The 24663-nt window shown below is 38.9% G+C and overlaps 1 protein-coding gene and 1 pseudogene across 7 annotated transcripts in view; one reads left to right on the forward strand and one right to left on the reverse strand.

The window, feature by feature from the left end:
• The window catches only part of EVI5 (ecotropic viral integration site 5), a 251238-nt gene that overhangs the window by 188767 nt on the left and 37808 nt on the right, over positions 1 to 24663 (reverse strand). For 5 of the 7 annotated variants that reach the window (XM_037045497.1, XM_037045494.1, XM_037045490.1 and 2 more), the window contains exon 1: positions 23200 to 23218. The exons of 1 other annotated variant lie outside the window; for it this stretch is intronic. The gene's annotated coding sequence lies outside the window, so the exon portion shown is untranslated. Of the gene's footprint in view, positions 1 to 17276; positions 17580 to 23199; positions 23219 to 24663 lie in introns of those variants that run through there. One more of the 7 variants, XM_037045492.1, reaches the window with a different exon arrangement.
• LOC118986530 (elongation factor 1-alpha 1-like) lies at positions 12160 to 13256 on the forward strand (annotated as a pseudogene).

Genomic DNA, 24663 nt, shown 5'->3' on the forward strand with positions numbered 1-24663 from the left:
AATTTCCATCTCGATACACACACACACACACACTCAACTTTGTTCCATTTAACCTTGTTCCAGCAGGATTTAAGGGTGGTACAAATTAATATCTATCTTCAATATTTTAAGCAAGTTATAAGAAATTATTGTTCCAATTCTGTAAACACAGGTATAAACAACACTATTACATAAATACCAATATCCTGCATGCTTTGAGCATTATCAATAAATATGGAGTGTAGGTTTTAACACAGAGTCTGTGAAGATCCACAAAGAAGAATTACATACTGTCTTTCACTGAAGTCAGCAGCTGTCAGACACGGAAGAAGGGAAGCTAGAGAGCACTGGCTTCAACAGGAATAAAAAAATTAGAACAGGAATTACTGCGAAAGGGAAAAACAGGAAATAAGGGCAATACTGCTGACGAGGCTCCTTCTTCTAGATGTCTACATGACACGTTTCTCTGAGTTACTTTATTTTCTGTAGGCATACAGCTTATTCCCGTCTCTCTCTGATCTTTCACATCTCTAAAGCTCAATTTCAAAACAGCAGAACTTGTATACAATGATATACTATTACCACTGCTATGACCATTATCTACTGCATGTTTTACTATTCAGGTACGTTATCTTATTTAATCTTCACAATAACCCTGAGATTTTACTGAAGTTCATGGAGGTTAAACAATTTGCCCAAGATCCATTAGTTAATAAATGATGGAGCAAGGATATTAAACATTCAGTCCTAAAACAAAACATGCTAACAAGTATAAATTACTGATAGCAAGGGGAGTTAAAATTAATCATGGAACATAAAAGTAAAAACACAGCAAACACATCAGAATATGCCATCACCCTGAAAATTTTATTTGACAGACCGACAGGGCCTGCCCAAAACCAATCTAATTCTGTATTTAAGAAATTCAATGAACTAAATTATCAAGATGAAAATTATATTTCAAAATAAAACTGTCAACATATCAGATAAAAATTCCTACCCCCTTGGAAAATGGGCTATTACAGACTTTACTTATGTTTTTAATCTATGGATAATAACTATTGCAAAAAAAGTCTCAAAGAAAAGAGAGCCCAGAAATAAACCCATGTCTTTATAGTCAATTAATATTTGAAAAGGGAGAAAAAAACATACAATGGCATAAAGACAGTCTATTCAATAAATCGTGTTGGGAAAAATTGGATAAGTGCAAAAAAATAAAATTAGACCACCTTCTACACCATACACAAGAATAAACTCAGAATGGATTAAAGACTTAAATGGTACACTCAGAACCATCAAAATCCTGGAGGAAAACGCAGGCAGTCAAATCTCAGACATTTCTGTTTTTTTAGCCAATGTGAGAATACAATGTTTACCTAAGGATACATTTTATATTCTTGTGGTACTGATAATCTTCACATTGGCTTGAAATTCATCTGTGTAATCACTGAAGCCTAGTTCTTTATAAACTATGATTTCAGTTCTTGAATAACTTTTCTACTGCCTCACTTTTTCATTTCGATAGACCTTTCAATTAAATTACATTGGTGAAAATTTTTTCTGTAGTTCTTTAAAAAAATATTTTACCTCATTTAATTCAGATGTCAGATAATTAACAATAATTATTAACTGCCTAATGTGTACCACATGCTATGCTAAAAGGCCAAGGATACAACAATGAAACAATGCATAAGCTTTTGATGTGCTTTTAGGAGTCAGAAGTTTAGCTGGGAAATGTACAGAGACTTACAACACCAGGAAAAGTTTAACCTGAAGCTTCTTAAATTCCTAAAGTTTGTCAGACATTTCTCATAGAAATATTCTTTCTGATATATCTCCTTGGGCAAGGGAAACAAAAGAAAAAATAGACAAATGGGACTACATCGAACTAAAAAGCTTTTGTACAGCAAAGGAAACCATCAAAAAATGAAAACACAACACACTGAAATGGAAGATACATCTGATAGGGGTTAATATGCAAAATCTATAAAGAACTTATAAAACTCAACACACACAAAAAAACAAATAGTCCAATTGGGCAAATGACCTGAATAGACAGTTCTCCAAGAGAGAATGGTCAATAAACATATGAAAAGTGGTAGTGGGGAAATGGAGACAACTGGAATACTATTCACTGTTAAATAACTACTTAACAGGTACCACATGCACTTCTTTCTAGCTCACTAAACGTCCTTAATTCTATTGGACTGTCACAACTCGGAAATACTGTAAGCTACATATAAAGTTAATACACACTTATGTATTTTGCCAACCCATTCAAAACATCTGAATATTGCTGATTTTCATGTACTGTCTGACTGAAACATTTTGTGTGAATAAAATACTAACCAATTTTAGCATTATAAATGTTTGAGATATCCAGAACTATACTAGATTATAGCATGCCATTACCTTGAAGAATCAGCATTCATTTAGCCTTTGAACCTCTTTAAGAGATATACAAGTTCAATTTTATTCAAAAATTTAATAAAATATTTTAACTGGACATTTTATCTAATACCTAGCACTGAAAGATTTTTTCATATTATTGGAATTTTTCATACTATTATTCAATATATTCATTGCTATGTTATACTTATTTCTTAAGAAGAAATAATGACCCATTAAAGCACCTTGATCAAAATTACCATGAGCTATAGATCTGAATTGTTTTGATCATGCTAAAGAAACAAAATGACCTCACCTTGGCAGGTACAGCTCAATGGATTGAGCACCATCTTGCAAAACAAAAGGTCTCGAGTTCGATTCCAGTCAGGGCACATGCCTAGGTTGTGGGCCAGGTCCCCAGTTGGGAGCATTCTAAGCAATGTTCCCCTCCTTCTCTCCCCCCCTTCCCCTCTCTTGAAAATAAAGTTGTTTTTTAAATAACATCTAATTTAATGCTAATACACTTCAGTAAATACAATCTATTTTAAAAAGTATATAAATGTACAATCTCTCCTATTTCCAGGCCAACCTAAACCATCCAAAGAATAAACTAATCAGTGTTTTTAAGCACATACAGTGCATCAAACAACAAATACATAAAGTAAACAATATTATTACTCATATGAGAAAACTGTCTTATAGGTAGTTCTGGAAATCCTCTTAGCCATTTCAGTCATTCAAAACTGAATAAAAGATTTCCAATCAAGATGGCAGTATAGACAGACATGGCTCACCTCTTTGCACAACCACATCAAAATTACAACTAAAAGAGAGAACAACAATCAAACAGAGCCATCAAAAATTGAGTTGAATGGAAGTCTGAAAACTACAAAATTAAAGAAACCACACATCCAGACTGGCAAGAGGGGTGCAAACGCAGAATGGGCTGATCCCACACCATGTGTGGTAGATAAAAATTCAGGGGAATACCTCCAGAGAGAGGAGTACCACACCAGGACCCCAGCCCAGGATTCCTAAGTCCCCACAACATCTGGCTGCAAAACCCAAGTGGGATCAAGTCTGTGGAGGAAACTGCTGGAGCTCCAAGCAGTTACTCTTAAAGAAACCACACATGAACTCATCCACTCAGACTCACTCCCTCCAAGCTCCAGCACTGGAGCAGCAGCTTGAAAGGCACCAGTGGTACACATGGAGAAACTGAAGTACATGGTATCAAGGTGTGCAGAGGCCACTGTCCCTTTTCTAAACTCTCCACTCACAAAGCCAGTGAGCTAGTGCTGTATCTGAGACGCCATCAACTTGGATAACACTGTTTTACCCACCTTGGAGATCCCCAGAGACTCTGCCCCACCCAACTTATGGGCCCACCCAAGCAATTTTTCCATATGAATAGCTGGTCTTGGCTCATGCTGAACAACTTACTAAATCCTCTCAAACAAGCAACAGCAGGCCTCAGTGAGCACTGGCAGCAGCCAGCTTAGATTCACAGCTTGGCTTCACCTGGGAATGAGCCCAGCACAAGTTGCAGCCATCTCAGATTGCTTTATAGCACAGGCAGAGTGACCCTGGGCAAAACACAGGTAGGGGCTGACCTTGGCCTGCACCTGGGAAACCCCACGGCCAGTGTACCCAGTGAACAACTATAGACCATGTTGGAGCACCACCACCCTGCCTCTGCACAGCTGATCTTCCATGGAGGGTGGAAGTTGGAGGTAAGTGGTCACAGCCAATCCTTTCAACTGACTAGCCTGGGTAAAGTCCTCCCATTGATCTGCCAACAGCAATCAAGGTTCAGCTACAAGAGGAGGATGTACTCAGCCCACACAAAGGGCACACCTTGAATACTCAGCCTGGGTGACAGGAAAGGCTATGCCATTGGACTACACATGACACCTACCAAGACAATATTAGGCCATACCACCAAGACAATGAGTCAAAGCAGCTCTACTTAATACATAGAAACAAACACAGAGAGACTGACAAAATGAGGAGATAAAGAAACATAGCCCAAATGAAAGAACAGATCAGAACTCTAGAAAAAGAGCTAATCGAAATGGAGATAAGCAATCTATCAGAGGCAGAGTTCAAAACACTGGTTATAAGGACACTCAAAGAACTTAGTGAAGACTTCAATAGCATAAAAAAGATTCAGTAAGAAATGAAGAATACATTAATGAAAAAAAAAGAAAAATTTACAGTAGAGTAGATGAAGCCAAGAATCAAATCAATGATTTGGAACATAAGGAAGCAAAAAACAGTCTTATAGGAACTCCCCTATAAGAACAAGAAGACTGGAATGGGAATAAAAGACAAAAAACTGTAATTGAACAACAATTAAAATAAATTGATGGTTGCCAGATGAGAATGGGATGTGGGAGAGAATAGGTGAAGAGGTGAGGGGATTAAAAAGTACAAATAGGTAGTTACAGAATAGCCATGGGGATATAAAGTACAGGTTAGTAAATGGAGTAACCCAAGAATTTATAAGCATGGCCCATGGACTTGAACAATGGGGAGGGGGGACTGACTGAGGGAGTGGATGGGTAGAAATATTTCTACTGAATATTTCTACTGGGTAGAGTGGAGCAAAGGGGAGAAAATCAGTATAACTGAATAACATAATAACATTTTTAAAAACTGAAGAAAAACAATGAAACCAATACTGCTATCAGATAAACCTTCCTTATGTATTATCTTCAATTCCATTTGCCCCTTTCTGTATTTTTAGTCTTTTTTAATAGTATAATCACAAAATCATAATAGTTACTATTTATATTATGGCATATGCCATAATATGCCAGGCACTGTTCTAGGTAATTTACATTTTTTCCATTCCTCATGACCAACCTTTTCACAATAAATATGAAAATATACATTTTTCTAATGAAAGAACAGACCAAACTCAGAGAGGTTAAATGAGAAAGTAAAATGCTACCTCTTTCTACCACACCATGCTATTTTTTTCTGCCACCAGTTATTATTATAATTATTTGTAAAACAGAATTGTACTAGATTCTTAACAAAAACTAAGGTTGTTTCCCTCATAGAAGAGATCATTATTATTATGTGCACTAGTATATTGTATTACCAAATTAGATGTAAATTTCCCCACAAATACTTTTGCATTAAACTGGGAAAAGAGAGTGCTATCTAAAAAGAGCATTAAATAACTATGATTTGATCATTTGAGCTTCACCTAAAATTGCTATAGCTAAGCAAAGTTAATGGGTAAGAAGCCAATAAGCCTGTTCCCTGACCTCAGCGTTCCATTGTTACAAAAACAGAAGTGTTTTTTTAAAAGGCATATCCATATACATAATTTTTTCCTGGCAGCAACAAGAGTACTAAAGTACCTGTTTCCTTATGTTTCAATCTAGTCCTAAAAGAAGCACAAATTCAAAACAAGTAGCTCCGAAAATACATCATATATTACATGAATTTTTTAATTGAGTATGCACAATATATCAAGCACCATGTGAAGAAGTGTTAAGGACTTTCACTCCATACACAATATGAAATAAAAATGAATTACCACTGTTTTGTAAAACCCTACAATGACAATAAGAATCTTCAACTTAATTTTCCAAAAGGGTACACAGTGTCCAAATCACAACAAGGCCTAAAAATGTAATTTTAATGCAGGTAATTCTAATTACTTTAAGTACACTGACTCTGGTAAAGGAAGGATGATGAAATTATAAGGGGGGAAATATCTGTTAAAGAATTTGGCAAGTTAAGGATCCTATGATGAGGAGCTTACACTGAATTGAATTATCTCGGTTGGGTCCTTCTGAAGAGCCTATGCAGTTGCCCTTGAAGATGAAGGAAGGGACTAAGAATACAACACAAGGAACAGGAGGGATGCAACTCTAACAGCTGGAAAAGGCAAGGAAACAGATTCTTCCCTAGGAACCATCCCTGCCAATACCTTGACTTTGGCCCAGTGAAAACATTTGTTTTACGCCACTAAGTTTATGCTAATTTATTACAGCAGCAATAGGAAGCTAACACTGTGAATAAATGTACCATATCCCATTAACTTCATAGCATTCTATCATATGAATGCACCATATTTTATTTAGACAGTCCTTTACTGATGGGTACTTGGGTTGTTTCCACTTTTTTACTATTGTATACTAGGTGCCATAACACCTCTAAACACATCTTTCCATATTTATGTGCTTTTCTATAAGTTATTCCATAAATTGCAACTACTGAGTTAAATAATATATTTTAAATTTTAACAGATATTTTTAAAAATTAAGCTCAAGTAGATTTGAGGGTGGGAGGTGGGGATGGATGGGGCGGGGGGTATGGTGGGGTGAAAATGGAGACAACTGTATGTGAACAACAATAAAATCAATAGATAAATAAATAAGAAAGAAAAAATTAAGCTAAAAACAGGCTGTACATATTTTTTAGTCATGTTAACAACATTCAAGCCCCTCCCTCCTTCTTCAAAGCTCTATTCTTTCAGCTTCTGTCACATCACTTCCCTGGTTTTCCTTCCGTAGAGGCTGCTATTCGTTCTGTTCCTTTGCAGGCTGCTCTCCATCAGCTCATTCTTAAATGTCAGTGGCCCCCAAAGTTCCAGTTCCATCCTGGGCTGCTCCTTACTACACACACTTCCAGAGTTATCTACTTCCTTCTGCCCCTATTACTATTTACAAAGAAAACAGAATTATCACCCATTTCCCCTCCAAAGTCTACTCCTCCACTGTGTTCCCTCCATTAATGACTGACACACCAATATCCAGCAGCCCATGGCTTATACCTGGGGGTCAGCTGACTCCTCCCTTACACTCACCCCCACATCATAGGTCTAAAATCTCTAAGATTCTCTCCATCCCTATCAATTCCTTAGAAAAGGAATATATTAATTTTCAACTATATTACTGCATTGTATTTTCCCCGTTTCAAGACTAGTACCCAACTATACCAGAATAATCTTTCTGAAGTTCAATTCTAATTTGCCATTCAAGTAGACCTATCATAGATTGCTGGTTGGAATGTAAAATGATACAACCACTTGGGAAAACTGTTTTGCAATGTTTTCTGATGTTAAACATACATCTGCCCTATGACCCAATAATTCTGCCCTCATTATCTAAACAAGAGAAGCAAAAATGCATGTCCATAAAAAGACTAGTAGCCAAGTGTTCACAACAGCTTTATCCATAGCAGCCAAATAGGAGAATGTGTAAACAAACTGTGTTATAGTCACACCATGTACTACTACACACCCATTAAAAAAAACTACTGATATGAGAAACAACATGAATTTCAAAAACACATGTTGAACAAAAGAAGCCAGACAGTAAAGAATACATACTGTATTATTCTATTTATGAAGTTCAAGAACAAGAAAAACTAATCTGTGGTAAAAGATACCGGGACAACAGAGACTAACTAAAGGAAACATGAGGGAGAGATTCACATAGGCATCTACATGCATCAGAATTCAATCAACTGTGTATTTAAGTTCTGTGCATTTTTCTGTGTATACATTTTACCTCAAAAAACTTTAAGATTTAAAACTTTTACTACACTCAGCATTTTTCCTTAATAGTTAAAAAGAGCCTCAAGTTTTAAGATGAAGTTAATCACTAAATAACCCTTTCTTACAAAATTATTATCTTGCTCAGAAACAAGATTTTATCAGCTGTGTCTTCCCCTTGTTTGTAAATTTTATGAGAGCAAGGATTATGTAGATCACCATTATCTTCCCAATACTTGTCCTTACACATGACATATAGAAGACATTAAATATGTTTTCAGTGGTTCCTAATGACTTATGAACAATGTTTATAGCTTCATTAATTTTCTAGATCATTTTACTGACTCATTTTTCTGACCTTATATGTTAAATGTAAATGTACCATCATGCTTGACAACCTTTTAATCTTGTTCATCTGTCAGTAGAAAAGATTCTCCACATTTTCAAAACAGCAGCCAAGTTGAGTCTTTAACTTTGTGCTCATTTCTTACATGTATTTCAAATAAATATTCGAAAGCATTACACTTTTCATGGGCTTATTCCCTAAAATTCATTCTCAGTTTACTTTGCAGTCCATCTTCTCACCATCAAATTCTAGCTCAGTCTTCAAAAAACTCTTCTGATTTCTGGTATGTCTGAAGACACTAAATTTTTCTTCCATCTTTCTCTCACATTGCTCATTAAAATATATTATACTGGGTTGGCCAAAAAGTTCGTTTAATTTTTTTCTGTAAAATAAGACACATTTTTCATCTTCACCAATAATTATATTGACTTGGATATTTCAATTATGCCGATTATCTCCCATGTGGTATAAAGGTGAGTGTTCTCAATCAATGCCTTAATTTGATCACTATCAACTTCAACTGCTCTACCCCACCATGGAGCATAGCCCAGCAAGAATCCCCAGCACAAACTTTGCAAAACACTTTTGACACATTCTATGAGTCACAGTACTTTCTCCAAACACTGTACAAATTTTAATTTTTTTGCATTTCAGCTGCACTTTTACCTTTCTTGAAATAATAAAGCACAACAGGCTGAAAATGTTCTTCCATCTTCAATATTAAAATGGCTACACAAAAATTCACCAATTCTGATTTTTTTAAATGCACACTTATATGACAGCTGTCACCATACAATCTAACAAAATTGTTTCAAGTGACATTAGAGACAAATAAGCACTACTAGAGCCATCGTATGGGAAAAAACGAACTTTTGGCCAACCCAGTACATTTGTTCACATCATATTATACATTGTTCATTAAAGCTACACTTTCATCCAGTGTCTGTTAACACTGCTCTAACAAATTCATTTGTGGCATAGCAAAAGAGCTGTACCAGGCCAAAGAAGAAAGCACCTAATCATTTGAGAACTCAAAGGTAGAACAATATCCCCATCTTCTGTACCAGTGCTTACCCTTTCCTATGGGGGGGGCGGGGGGGAAACAGAGCAATGATCCAAAAGAAAGCCAGTTCTGTTCTATTGCCCATCAAGGTCCCTTCCAAGAACACAGGAGTTAGCAAAATCATGAACTCAAAAGACACTGAATAGCAAAACCAACAATGAAGACTCAGATAATAGCCAGTTTAACCAGCTTTACTAAACACTTTACAGAGTACAACTGTGAGGGCTGCATCAGTACAAAGAACAATTAACAAGTGCTAAACCCTCACTGTCTTTGACCACTTCAGGGGTGAACTGCAGACAGCACTGGCAGTGAGAGCTCTTTTGAAGTAAATAAACAGTAATAAACAGCTGGAAATGGCAACAAATAAACACACCAGGCAACTTGTAATAATGAGAAATGGGATGACCCTTTCTAAACAAATACATGGGGCCACAGTCAACAGATTCAATCCGCAAAATTCAAATTAATTAATTTGAATAATTAATTTTAATGTAATACTTGATTTAATATATTAATTATATTATATTAATTATATTAATAATGTTAATTATATTAATATATTGAATCGAGTATATTAAATTTTTAATTATATTAATTTTTAATATAATACTTGATTCAAATTAATTTGAATTTAACCCTCATGTTTCTAATGAGGAAGGAGTATCATATCATCAACATATATAGTAATAACTGCCAATATTATCTTTGATATCTAGAATTTTATATGCAAACATAAAAATAAAATAATTTGTGGAGGAGCAAAAAAAGGCTAGTGGGAATAGTGTGCAGTGATAAGTTTATATTTTATAAACCCTGCTCCTCAAAAACTAATTTGAAGAGCAACATAGTGCTGACAGCTTTCTATTTTATCAAATAAAGACATTACAGAAAACAGAAAGAAAAGCCTATCCAATATCTAGCATCACAAACTTCACATAAAGAAGGATTTTAACACAGAAGAGGACAGAATTTAAAGGTAAATACCTTAAATTTTATAAAGTTAGCCTAAAAGAAAGCAAATCATATTGAGAATATTTTCATTTAATCATGAACTTTATGGTAAAAACTCTTTCAAAGCACATTTGGAAACCTAAACCCTTAGTAAATATTTTAAAGAAAAAGAGTGAAAAGAAATACAAAGCTATTAGAGGAGCTTAACATAGAAGCTTTAATGGTTCATTCTAATTAATTTATCAATTGTGTTAACTATAAACTTAGATCTCTACAACTTTATCTTTAGCAGCAGTTTTCAATTTTTGCTGACGAGTAATCCTGTTTCAAAATAAAAAAATTCTGAGTAGTATTATCTTCTCCTATGACCATAGTTGGATTTAAGATTATTTATTGACAAAACCACATGATTTTTTAAAATAACTTTGTTACAAATATGTGAGATTTACTACTTATTCACTCAATATTAAATGTTGAATGCACATATGGATTTTCAGAGATCCACAGCCCTATCAGCTCCTCTAGTCACTCATCTCTTTGCTGTGAGTGCCCCACTACAGAAAGCATCAAATAGCTCAATAGGCTGGTTTATCGCTAAAATCATTTCTAATTCTGAGATTTTAAGGTTCTGGGACAATGAATACTTCTCAAAAGAATCTGGCCACATCTAGAGAAATGACAGCTTGATCTAATATTTAGGGGCTCTCCCTCCTGACATTCTACTTAGATAACAGTAAACAAATGGAAAAGCTATAACCCCACAAGGAGACAACAGCAGAGGACAGAGGGTAATACTTTTTTGAACAATGGAAAGCAGATGATGGTCTTCCAGCTTAAGATAGCAGATGGACACACACATCTAATTTTGCTCCCTCCCAAAACTCTACTGAAAACAAGGATACAGAAAATTTTTTGTTGTTCTTTTGTTCTGTTTTTAGAACACAAACCGTAAGTTCAGAGAGAATGGAAATAGACACAACAGCAACACAATTTTGGAAGCTGGATGGAAGATGGATGACTGGTGACTGACTAGTGAAAGGTAGTCAAATAAGTCACAGTGCTGACAACTAAGAACAAACCCAATATATACTACAAAAACCTCAAAAGGCTCAGGAACTACCTGAACAAAGAGAGGGAGGTGAGGCTAAAGGAACAAAGGACCAAGCGAAAGCTTTTTAAACGTTTAAAAAACCTATACCCCATTCTTCCTCCAAGTTACTGTTTGGCCCACCCTCTGTGTGTCAGCTGACTGGAGATTTAGTCTCTCAAGAGGGTGAACCACATGAGGTGGAATGTCACACATAGTTTTCCTAACAAAGAGAAGCAAAAGTCATGTGATCCTATGTACTAAATGCTCTACAACTCACTACCTGCCCTCTCTTCCTGACTTCCCAAATTGATGGCAACCAGAACTCTGCCCTTCAAGCAGAAAATTAGAAGAAACACTCTGGGAAATCAGACCAAGACAAAAGGAAAGACAGGGACACTGGAGATAGCCTCAAACATATAGTCCACCCAACCAATGGTTTCATCTTGGCCACAATGGAATCACCCTGGCAGCTTGAAAAAATATGGATACTTTTTCACAATGGGTTTGCCACCAAAACACAGTTGTTCCAAAAACCACCACTAAAACAAAGCCAAAATGGGAGGGAAAAGACTCACATCAACATTGTGCTCATTGGACACGTAGATTCTGGCCATCTGATCTACAAACGTGGTGGGATCCACAAAAGAACCACTGAAAAATCTGTTGAGGCTGCTAAGATGGAGAAAGGCTCCTTCAAGTATGTCTGGGTCTTGGATAAACTAAAAGCTGAACACAGGCGTGGTATCATCATTGATACATCCCCGTGGAAATTCAAAACCAGCAAGTAATATGTGACCATCACTGATGCCTCAGGACACACGGACTTTATCAAAAACATGATGGCAGGCACATCTCGGGCTGACTGTGCTGCCCCAGTTGTTGCTGCTGGTGCTGGGGAGTTTGAAGGTATCCCCAAGACAGGCAGACCAGTGAGCATGCCCTTCTGGTTTACACACTGAGTGTGAAACAGCTGATTGTTGGTGTTAACTAAATGGATTCCACTGAGCCACCCTACAGCCAGAAGAGCTACGAGGAAATCGTTAAAGTCAGTACGTCCATTAAGGAAATGGGCTACAACCCTGATATAGTAGCATCTTCTGGCTGGAATGGCGACAACATGCTGGAGCCAAGTGCTAACATGCCGTGGTTTAAGGGATGGAAAGTCACCCGGAAAGATGGCAGTGCCAGTGGAACCACGCTGCTCAAAGCTCTGGATTGCAGCCTACCACTGACTCATTCAACTGACAGGCCCCTGCATCTGCCCCTCCAGGGTCTCTACAAAATTGATGATATTTGTACTGTCTCTGTGGGTTGAGTGGAGACTGGTGTTCTCAAACCTGGCATGGTGGTCATCTTTGTTCCAGTCAATGTTACAGATGAAGTAAAATCTGTTGAAATGCACCACGAAGCTTTAAGTGAAGCTCCTCCTGAGGACAATGTGGGCTTCAAGGTCAAGAACACGTCTGTCAAAGATGTTCATCGTGGCAATGTGGCTGGTGACAGCAAAAATGACCCACCAATGAAAGCAACCAGCTTCACAGCTCAGGTGATTATCCTCAAACATCCAGGCCAAATCAGTGCTGGATATGCACCTGTTCTGGTTTGTCACACAGCTCATATTGCTTGCAAATTCACTGAGCTAAAATACATTGATCATTGTTCTGAGAAAAAGCTGGAAGATGGTCCAAAGTTTTTGAAATCTGGTGATGCTATCATCATTGATATGGCTCCTGGCAAGCCCACGTGTGTTGAGAACTTCTCCAACTATCCTCCTCTGGGTCGCTTTGCTGTTCATAACACGAGAAAGACAGTTGCTGTTGGTGTCATCAAAGCAGTGGACAAGACGGCAAATGGAGCTGGCAAAGTCACCACATCTGCCCAGAAAGCTCAGAAGACTAAGTGAATACTATCCAACACCTGCCAGCCCAGTCTTAATCAGTGGTGGAGGAACAGTCTCAGAACTGTTTGTCTCAATTAGCCGCTTAAGTTTAATAGTAAAGGACTGGTTAATGATTACAATGCATCATAAAAGCTTCAAAAGGAAAGAGAATGTTTCGTGGACCATTTGGTTTTATGTGTGTATGTGTCTGCCGCAGTTTTTAAATCAGTACTTTTTTAATGGAAACAACTTGACCAAAAATCTGACACAGAATTTTGAGACCCATTAAAACAAAGTTTAATGAGAAAAAAATAAAATAAATTTAAAAAATAATAAAAATATGCATGCTACTCTATGGCGGGAGAAACTAGAAATCTGGTCAGGGAGTGGGAAATATAGAGAAAGGAATATAAAAGAATTTTCTATAGTTTTTACAAGGCTTTTTATCATCACACTACACACTTAAAATCTGTGTACTGTATGCAATTACATCTAATTTTTAAAAAATTATTGCTATCTGGGTCCTATCCCCAGAGATTCTAATGTATTTGGTCAAGCAGCATGTGTGTGTGCATGCATGAGTGTGTGTGTATGTGTTAATGCTCCCCATCAGATTCTAATGGGCAGCCAAAGTTCAGAACCACTGTTTAGACTCTACAGAGTCTATACTTTCCCAGGCAGGTAAGAGAATTATGGAATTCATGAAACAAGAAAAGAGATGGAGGACTCCATAACTAAGTGGAGGAGAGGAAGTTAAACCTACAGGTCTGCAGAAGGAAATATGGTCAATAAACAATTTGCTTCACTAACAGAATCCCACTAAAGCTCAGCACCTGGAAGTCCCCAGGGGCACAGTCAGTGACAGGTATGGGGCTGAAGAGCAGGATAGTGGTTTAAAGTTTATATTAAGTCTGTACACAGACCCTCCAGTCCCTTCTCTATTATTTACATGCTCTCACAAATTAACTTCTGGACACACAGAGACTCCAGACTCAAAGAGAGAAGAGTAAAGTGATGCTCAAGGCTGAAAGCCAAGGAATTAAGCAGAATTACAGTAGTCCCTCCTTAGCCATCTTCCACAGTTTCAGTTACCTGCAATCAACCATGGTCCGAAATTATATGGAAAATTCCAGAAATAAACAATTCATAAGTTTTAAATCACACGCCATTCTAAGCAGCATGATGAAATCTTGCACCATCCCACTCTGTCCACTCCATGAATCACCCCTTTGCCCAGCATATTCACTGCCTGACAGTTAGGCACTTACTAGGTACCTTAGTTACCAGACAGATTATGAAGGTATTGCAGTGTTTGTGTTCAAGTAGCCCCTACTTTGCTTAATAATGGCCCCAAAGTGCAAGACTAGTGATGCTGGCAATTCATGTATAAGAAAGAGAAGCCATAAAGTGCTTCCTTTCAGTGAAAAGGTATGTGTGTGTAGGAAAAAAAACACAGCAAATACTGTATAGGGTTCAATACTATCTATCCATGGTTTCAGGCATCCACAGGGAGGTCTTGGAAAGTATCCCCTGTGGATAAGCGGAGACTCCTGCATATACAGTGAATAGTAGCCCCCAACCCATAGGCCACTTCTTTTACCAACCCTCAGAACACCAAAAGCCAGGTTTATTACCTCCCACAAGTTTGCCTCCAATGCCCCTTTGCACACAGCTAAACCAATTTTCATTATAGTATTTTTCCTAGTGAAGGACAAAGGTCTTTTGTTGAACATTACAACACCCCTAAACTTTATTTCCTGAAGGGTAGTGGCAGCATATTAATCAGCATTATATCCCGAGAGCCTAACACTGTGATTGTCAGTATAGAAATACTCTATATACCTTTAATTGGTCCTAGACACTGCAGATACCATGCTAAAAAAAAAGAACCCCTCAGAAAACTAGAACATATAAGGTGTACTTGGTCTAGGTCCCACATGAAGATTAAAGACTTAGAATTTATTAATGAAATGATGTCTGGCAATTGTTTTTAAATAATCCCAGCATACTCCCTACCACCACCTCCCAACAAAAATCTGTTTTATTTTTGTATACTGGCCTCAGCTGTTATAAAACTATTTATAATTATATCAAAAAATATCTAATACCTAAGTACAAACATCAAAAGACATGCAAAACCTTTACATAGAAAACTATAAAACATTACTGAGAAAAAATTTTAAAGATGTAAATAAATGGAAGAACATATCATTTTCACAAATTGGAAAATCAATATTGTTAAGATGTCAATTCTTTCCAAATTGATAGATTCAATTCTGATTTCCAAAATTTGTAGAAATGAATGAGCAGACAACAAAAAAGCACCACACGTTGCAGAGGGAAAGGATGGTATTTTCAGCAAACGGTGCTGGGTCAAACAGATACCCAGGCTGCAAAAAGTCATTCTTGACCCCTACAGCCCATCTGTAATTTACTATAAATCATACCCCTTAAATGTGAAAAGTAAAACAAAATGAAACTATACGGTAACACGGAGAAATATCTTCATATTCTTAGGCTAGGCATACATTTCTTAAACAGTGCACAAAAAAGCAGAAATCATAAAGGAAAAGATTAAGTACATATATTAAAATTGAAAATTTCCATTAATCAAAAAAGGCCATTAAAAAGAGTGAGGAGGCAAGACAGGGTGGAAAACAAAAACTCTACATATATCCTACAAAGGACTCATGGGAGATACAAAGACACATAGGGACACACTCAACCACAATCATTAAGAAAAATGCAAAAGAAAAACATACTGATACATTACTGTACCTCTACCAGAACAGCAAAAGTATTAAAAAATGATAAGCATTGGGAAGGATGTGTGGTAACAAATATCATTCCCTAATTGATACAACTTTGGGGAAATTTTCAACAGTAGATAATATTAAAGTTTTATCATTCACACACCTCCTCACAAACCAACAATTCCACCACTGGGATAAATCCCAACCAAGTAATCTTCTGTTTCTTGATCTGTGATGGGACACCCAGGAAAAATTCTTTGCCTGCACACTTAGGACTGTACACTTCTCTGCATTTCACTCTTCAATAGGTTTTCTAAGTTTTATTTCACACAAAGCTCTCAGAGACGGAAGGCTGGTATTTTAGAATAGAAAAGGAGCTTCTATTGCACAAAGTTTACTAATAAAATTTAAAAATAGCTACTAATATATCATCCCAGAACAAAATTAAAAGCTACCAACAGATAGTCTTTCTTGATCTTCATGAAGCACTGAATTTTTTTCTTTCGGCAAAGAAAGGAGTTTATTATTCTACAATGTAACCCAAAGAAAAGATATCTGTGTAAGAAAATGCAGCTTTTCAAAATCACCTCTAAAGCAATGGATGAGAGCAAGGCGAAGGAATCATTCCAAAAGTTTTGGTTAACTCTTCGGGGAAAGGACGTCAACTGAGTTGATCTAAGGCAACGAAACGACAGACAGAAAGACATAAAGAAATCACAGCAACTATAAGCGAACACCAACACCACAATCCAACCTACCGGAAATTCTGTGGTTAATTTAAGGCTTGCCCCGCTAGTCCTAAGGTGATTCAGTGATGGCTACAACCGCTCCCGAAGTGCATACCTAGGGAGTCATCTAGCACACCTGACTTGCCCATCACCTGCCTGAAGACACGGCCTGGCGCAGAATCCCGGAGGCCAAAAAATGACGCTAACTTTGCAAGGGGCGCGGGAGGTCCCGCCCCGCCAGGTCTCCCAGAGGGAAAATACTTCTGGCATCGGGCGCGGGGGTGAAGGGTCAAGCATCCCCCGCAGGATCAGTAGGAAGCGTCCCCGAAGCTGCCCCATCCCATCTCCCCGGGACTCTACTGGAAAGTCCGCTGGCCAGTTTCTTCCCCAGAGCCCAAAGGAGGGGGGTCCCGGGCCGCAGGGGCCACGGGGAACTTAGGCCCCGGCGGTGCCGGACGCGCCCGCCCCACTCGCGCCGCAAGTTTGGTGGCGGCCCCCACTCGCCGCGACTCGGCCTCGCCGTGCGCCCCGCGGAACCCAGGCTCGCGGCCAGCCGGGCCTGACGGGGTGCCTCTCACCTTGGAAACGTTGGGTGGACTCCGCGGTAAACATTAACTTCCCATCCAGCCCGCAGCCGCACCGCCGCGTCTCAGCGCCTCAGCCGCGCTCTCGGCTCCGCGGGCTGCCCTCCTCACCCTCGCCTGGGCGCCACGCTGGTGTCGGACCCTCACCCACTCCTCTGGGCGCCGCTGCTGTCACAAGCACTGCGCGACCCCTAGCCTACCCGACCCTGGGTTCCTCCGGGGTCCGGACGGGCCGCGTCAGGAAAGCCCAAAGCGCAGGCGCGGCCGGGCCTTAAAGAGGCCGGGCCGCCTCTACCGCATAATGGGTCGGAGCAGGTTAGGGGCCGGGCTGGCCAAGAAAAGGAGAAGCCGAAGCGATTGGACCGTGGGGAATGGGGGCGGAGAAATCCCTCTCCCTCCTCCGCCTCTTTCAAAGCACTAGCCCTTGGCCCTACAAATTGCCGACTGCGTCTCTCAGAACGCCCCTGGCAAGTGAGAGCTGCGCAAGACACACACCCCCGGGGGCTCGAAGCGACCTCGCGCTTAGGGCTGCTGGCCTTGCACTGTAGCACCGCTCGCGCGCTTATCGCCCGGGCTGCGGCCACCGCATGCAGACCTGCAGGCTTCCAAAGGCTGCCTGAGGTCCCCCAAAAAAGACCTAGGTTTCTCTCGAAACCAATAATCAATTTGTAAAAGGCACATGTGATTGCAAATCATCTATCATCAGTCCTCTCAAGACACTGGGTTTATGCGGAGACCCGCAGGCAGCAGAACCTGGGCACAAATATTGAGGTGCAGCCGGGCAGCCATCCAGTATCAACGGAGAAATTCTTAGAAGGAAAGTGCTTAGTTTGAGAAAGAAGCGATTAGTAGATTCCAGCCTAATCCCAAGAAGATCAGGCAAGAAAAATAATAACGGCAATATAAATTGCTTTCATTATACATTTAAAAGTGACAAAATGATAGTAATTATAAGTACAAAAAAACCTCCAGAATTATTTGCATAGAAATTAGATAGCCCTGGTTATTTTCTAATTAAATTTATAATCTCCAAAGGGGTTCCACTGTAATAAACAGTTCAGAACAACATTCCGTTGTTTAAACAAGATTAGAAAATATTTTAAAAAATAGGAAGTAGAGCAATACCCTCCACCCAGCTGAAACCTTTGAAAGCTTGAAGTTTTGTGAGGCAAAATTTTACATAACTTTAAGCCATGCCATTATTTGAAGTTAATTTTAATTGACAATTTTATTGCAAATGAATCCATCTTGAAGAAGAAAGCTGAGACATCTTGATAATCTACCTTTCCCTCCTATATTTCATCTACCAGCAAATCCTATTGATTTTATACCTTCCAAATTAGCCTTGAATCTGTCCTCTCCTGTTTCCTCCATCTCCATCCTTGTCTAAGCTACCTTTGTGGGGTGAAGGGGAATACTAAAGAAGTCGTGTAATTGGTTGACACCCATGCGCTTTTGCTCCTCCTTAACTTCTTCACATAGGATATATAAGGCTATGTGACCCTATCTATCACAACCCAGCATAAAACACTTCCATAGCTTCCCATTCTCAGAGACAAAACCCCTTAAATAACCAAGCCCTTGCATAGTCAGGCACCTTGCCCACCTCTCCATTTCTTACTGCTCAGACCACATTCCATCCCGCTGTCTCTGTTCCAGCCACACTGGTCTCTTCTAATCCCTCAAAGCTTCCTCCTTCCACAGAGCTTTTTTGCATGTGCTTTGCTCTGTGCCTGCAAAGCTCATTCTTCTTATCTCAACTCTAATCTCTAACTGTGAGAAGTATTTTCAGTCCCCCCTACCTTGTTCCCTTCTTACCATACTGCACTGAAACTGTATTTCTATGATTATTTTGGTGAATTTGTGTTTCCCCCACTGGACTCCTACCTTCAAAAGATCAGGAGCTTGGTTTTCTTTGGTTTGTGGTCATATTTCCATAGTTGTTCAATACATATTTGTTTAATAAATGAATGAGGCTCATAGAATGCTAGCACTTAAACACGATGTGGCTCAAGGGTTACCTAGGTCTTAGAAGGATGAAATGTCACAACTTGACATTTGGAATCAGAGTCTAAAAAGAACTCCAGCTTTTTTAAAACTGACTTTATGTTGTTTTAGCTGGGCAGTCACAAGATTCTTTCGGTAACCTTAAAAACTCAGCTCTCAGAGCACCTTGACTAAACCCCTGAATGGGACAGCTATGGGGTGGGCCCACATGAAACTAATAACATTTCTCGCTTCGAGGGAGGAAGACTGGGTGACTAGCAGTCGGGGCCCGGAAGGAGACTTGACTGTCTGCCCTGCTGTACCTCTTCAGTTTTAAACCATGTGACTATATTACCTATTTACAAATAAATATGACACAAAGTACACACTGTGTGATTCTACTTATTTAAAATTCTAGAAAAGGCAAAACTAATCTGTGGTGAAAAAATCATAACTAGTTGCTTGTGTCAGGGAATTGACGGGGAAGGAACATGAGAGAACTTTCTGGGTGAAAAAATGGTCTATATCTTGAATTTAACAGCTGTATTCACTTTGTCAAAAGTGTACAGTTCACATTTCATTTAGTGTAAGTTTTACCTAAAACCTTTATAAAAATAAAAGAAATGTATTGTTTTTTTTAAAAATAATAACCCAGTTGAGGACTCTGTGTATGAGTATTGGCTAAGGGCTGTACATACATTATTTCTTTTAGCCATATTATCCTTATGAGGCAGATACTATTATAAGCACCTTGCATACAAGAAGACTAAAACTTAGTAAATACCAAGTAACTTGCTCCTATTTATATAGGAGAAAGTGAAATTTCCAGTGAAAATTGTGTGGCAGGGCTTTGAACCCATGAGTCTAATGCCAGAAGTGGTTTATGTATGTGACTTACTGACTGGATACAAGAACTTGCAGTGATAGAAATCATATTTTGTCTTAGGCTTCTCAGTAGAACGCAGCACTTTTCATAGATCTGTTCAGTGTCGTTTGAATAAATGATAAAGAACAAGTCTGGTGTTGATTTTATTGGTACTATGTGTGTGTAATCTAAATAGTCTAAATAACGAGCACAGCATGCTAAGTTCCTGAGATCTATTTTCTCAGATAAGTTCATTGGCCTGATGAGACAAGCTTGCACTATTGGCTCTGAGCTTCCAGCACTACCTCTCTTTCATTCCTCCCCTTTGCTCACCCTGAGCTCATCACTTTATTTGATGGAACAGCTTACACTTTAATTTTATTACTGAAATAGCTACATCTAACCAGAGATAGAGCTAATTCCAACCTCTCACGAGTGCTTGAGCACTTGCGTAAGTGAAATTTCACTGTGTGAATTCCACACCACCACCTCTGCTGCAGCTCTCTGGCGCTCGGCCGTTCACACTCTGGAACTTCAAACTAGAATAGAAGAGAGAGGGGGCATGGACCCAGTGAGTGGTGCCACCTCCTCAGAAGAGTTCAAGGTAAATTCAGTTACCAACTCAAAGTTGTTTGTGTTCACATGCTGCACACCCTCAGCATTGACTTGCATCACTGTCATGGGAGGGACGGTCTGAGTGCTATCCTCTAAATCCGACAAGGGTTAAATCTCAGAACACCATGCTTTCAACTGCCAGTGGTGTTTTATAGGTCAGCCATGTGAGCCTCATTGCTCACAGAAAGGAAAAGCAAGGCAGACATTCCCTTGACAAACTGCCCAGGATACAGAACAGGAACTCGCCAGTGAGGTCAGACCCAGTGATGAATAACACCCGACCCCCACTGTGGGCAGCTGGCATTTGGGGCTTCCTTGGGGAACCAGGACACCTCAGTTACACTCTAGGATTGTGCCATCCAAGACCGGCCACACTTGACTATTTATGTTTAATTTATGTTTAAACCAAAATTAAATTAAATTTTCAGTTTATCCATTGCACTCACACATTTCAAGTCAAGTGTTCACCAATATAGTACATTTCCATCCATCAGAAAGTTCTCTTGGCAGCAATATTCAAGAAAAAGGAGAACCAACACTCCTCTGAAACACCCAGCTAATGTTCAAATATTTTTTGCTTTGGGAAAATGAAGGCTCACAGTGAAATAGTGAAAACCTATTACACTCTGCTCTCTGCTTTCCACAACATGAATTCAAAAGGCACTAAGCTCAGAAGCTGTGGTTTCTCCATTTACTGAGATTCTAAGAATGGCCGCGACCTCACCAGTTTACCTCCGTCACATTCCCGTGTTTGTAATGTGCATTATCTTAGGAAAGAACACTGTTAGAGAGGCACACAATTCTATTGCCATCCCCTGGCACTTGTGCACAGGTGGAAACTAGATCTGCCACAGTTGTGGTAAAGAACCAGCTCTCTGGCTCTAGAGTTTGGGCAAGATTTCTGTATGTGATATTAAAACATTCACACCATCAATCCAACAACAGCTTTTGAAATTGCACCACCAAAATGGGTCATCAATGAATTCCCAGTTTCCACTCTACCCACTAGAAGGAGGAGAAGTCCACTTTTTTCTCGACTTTCTGAAATACCAGTTTCAAAGCAAGGTAAAATATAATGCAACTGGAGTGGTAATTCCACTTAAACTATCCAATTATCTGGGAGCTAGTTTCTCTATACTAATGTAGTGACTAGACTGTGACCTAAAATTTCAAGTGTGCTTGCCAAAAGTGTGTTTAACCTATTCAAGCTGCAATCTTCTCATCCATAAATGAAATAATAATAATAACATCTCTTAAGCACTGAAATGACAAATGAAATAATACATGCAAGGCACATAATAAGCATTCAACAAATGGTAGTAGCTATTATAGTTGTTATTATGTAAAGCCAAAAAAACACCAACATGCGAAAATAAAAAGACAGATTAAAAAAAAAAAACAAGACTGCCCTGGCTGGTGTGGCTCAGTGGATTGAGCATCGACCTGCAAAACAAAAAATCACTGGTTCCATTCCCAGTCAGGGCACATGCCTGGGTTGTGGGCCAGGTCCTTAGTTGGGGGCGCACAAGAGGCAACCACACATTGATGTTTCTTTCCATCTCTTTCTGCCTCCCTTTCCCTCTCGCTAAAAATAACTAAAATATTTAAAAAATGAAAATGAAAATCAAAAATTAAAAAAAATTTTAAAGACTGAAAAATCCCTTTACCCTAAAAAATCCTGACTCTACCACCTGCTAATTGTCTAACCTTTAACCTCTGCAAGGTTCAGTTTCTGAGTCAGGCAAATAAGAGTTAGAGTAGCTAATAATAGATGTGTTGGTGAAATGTGTTATTTCATGTGAAAATGGTTTAATAACAGCAAAGTCAGGTACAAACTTTAGCTAGTGTTAATTAGCACTCTGTCCCAATCCCGTCAAAAAAAAAAGATGAGGAAACTATGCTCGGAAGGTGGTGCTTTACAGTAAAATGAACTTAGCTTTTAATAACGTGACTGGGAAACAACCACTGCTGAAGTCATCACTGAAAGGCCACATGACCACCAACAGGGCCACCAAATAGACTCTGGGAGCTAATAAATACTATAATAACCAGCCACCTTCCTCAGCTGATCTTACTCTCCACAGGAGAAATGTGAAGCATGTACAGACACATCAGGTCTCCTCTGAGAATGTACATTCACCAAAGATAGCCAGCAGCCAATTACAGCAAAGAGAGAAACGGTACAGAATTACAAAAAGTCAGTTACTAATATGCCTTCCTTACAGGTATGGAATTAAATGGAACACTTCATAAATTCTTGTTTATCACTCAAATGGCCACGATACCGTGAGATTCTTAAAATAAAACTGAAGAAATGTGAACAAGCTGTTTCCTGTGTTTTGAAGATAAAGCAAAGTATACAAACCCCAACTCAGTAACAAAATATTTTCTGGTGCAGTATTTACACTTTTATATGGTAATAGAAAAGTAAACGTTGTTTTAGACATTTACCTGTTTCCCATTAGAGTTTCTAAAGGCAGCCATCACTTTGGCGGTAACCATGATAAGCAGAGAAGACGGGGAGACTGGGGATTTGAATTGAATTTATAGCTGACTCACAGGGAGTGTTTACAACGACAGTGCCACTGGGACCCACCCACTGAACACCCTTTCATTTCCTCTCTGTACTTTTGCTAGGCAGTACCTTTAGGAGAAGCTGGGAATGCAGAGGATGATGCCGTAGCCAAAGCTGTTTGATCTTATGAGAGCTAATGGATTTTGTTTTTCTTCTACCTTTCATTCCTCCTTTCCCCCTTCCTCCCTCCCTTTATTTCTTTTTCCTTCCTTCGGTCACCTGATATGGCTCAGAATGACAACTCTATATTAACTGACTCTGAATCACTGGCCAGAAGTTTCTATATATTAGGTTTCAGATCTTGGTATTTGATGCTAATTCCAAGGCAGAACTTATTAATTAAGGCAGAACTTAACTTTTTTCTTAAATTCTTCAGCTGAAGTTATAGAATACTGCAGGCAGTTGTGTTCTGGAAATGGATGTTGTTACATTTGCGTTACTCAGGGCTATTAGCTGAGAGTTTACTATGAAACACAGAACAAGTGATATACCCTGTGAGAGATAGCTAAATAGCACTATTCCATTCTCCATTATTCTTAGATGCCCTTGAAAGAGATCTGATATATTAGTCTTCAAAATTATCTCTCTAATTATAGCTTTTTAAAAACTTACTTCTTAATTTATCAGTTTTGAGAGAGAGGGGAAGGGAAGGAGAGAGGAAGAGAAACATCATTGTGAAAGAGAAACATCAACAGGTTGCCTCCTGTACTCGCCCCAACGGGGGACCAAACCTGCAACATGGGTATGTGCCCTGACTGGGAATCGCCACTCCAACCAACTGAGCCACACTGGCTAGGGGGCCACACTAGCTTTTTTTTTTCCTCTCTTTTGGAAATTCTTTATTTTAACATTTTGGTCAAATTTATTGGTTAATAAAACTATATAGGTTTGAAGGATAAAATTATAGAATGAGTATATCATCTGTATATTTTACTGTGTTCACTACCCAAAGTAAAGTCTCTTTCCTTGATCATTTATCCCCCATTCACGCTATTCTACCTTCCCCAGCCCCCTTTCCCTCTAGTAACCACCATGCTGTTGTCTGTGTCTGTGAATTGCTTTTTCTTGCTTATCTTTCATCTTTTTCATGCAGCCCTTCGACAAACTCTCTCCCCTGACAGCTCTCAGTCTGTCCTCTCTATCTATGAGTGTGTTCTGTTTTATTTATTTATTTTGTTCATTAGATTCCACGTGTAAGTGAAATCATGTGGTATTTGTCTTTCTAACTGGCTTATATCACTTAGCATAATACTTTCCAGGTCCATCCATGCTGTTGCAACTGGTAAGAGTTCCTTTTAACCACTGAGTAGAATTCCAGTGTATAAATGCACCACAGCTGT

Source organism: Sturnira hondurensis, unplaced genomic scaffold, assembly GCF_014824575.4.
Source record: "Sturnira hondurensis isolate 20B ecotype Veracruz unplaced genomic scaffold, ASM1482457v3 Scaffold0004322, whole genome shotgun sequence".
NCBI classification, from domain to species: domain Eukaryota; kingdom Metazoa; phylum Chordata; class Mammalia; order Chiroptera; family Phyllostomidae; genus Sturnira; species Sturnira hondurensis.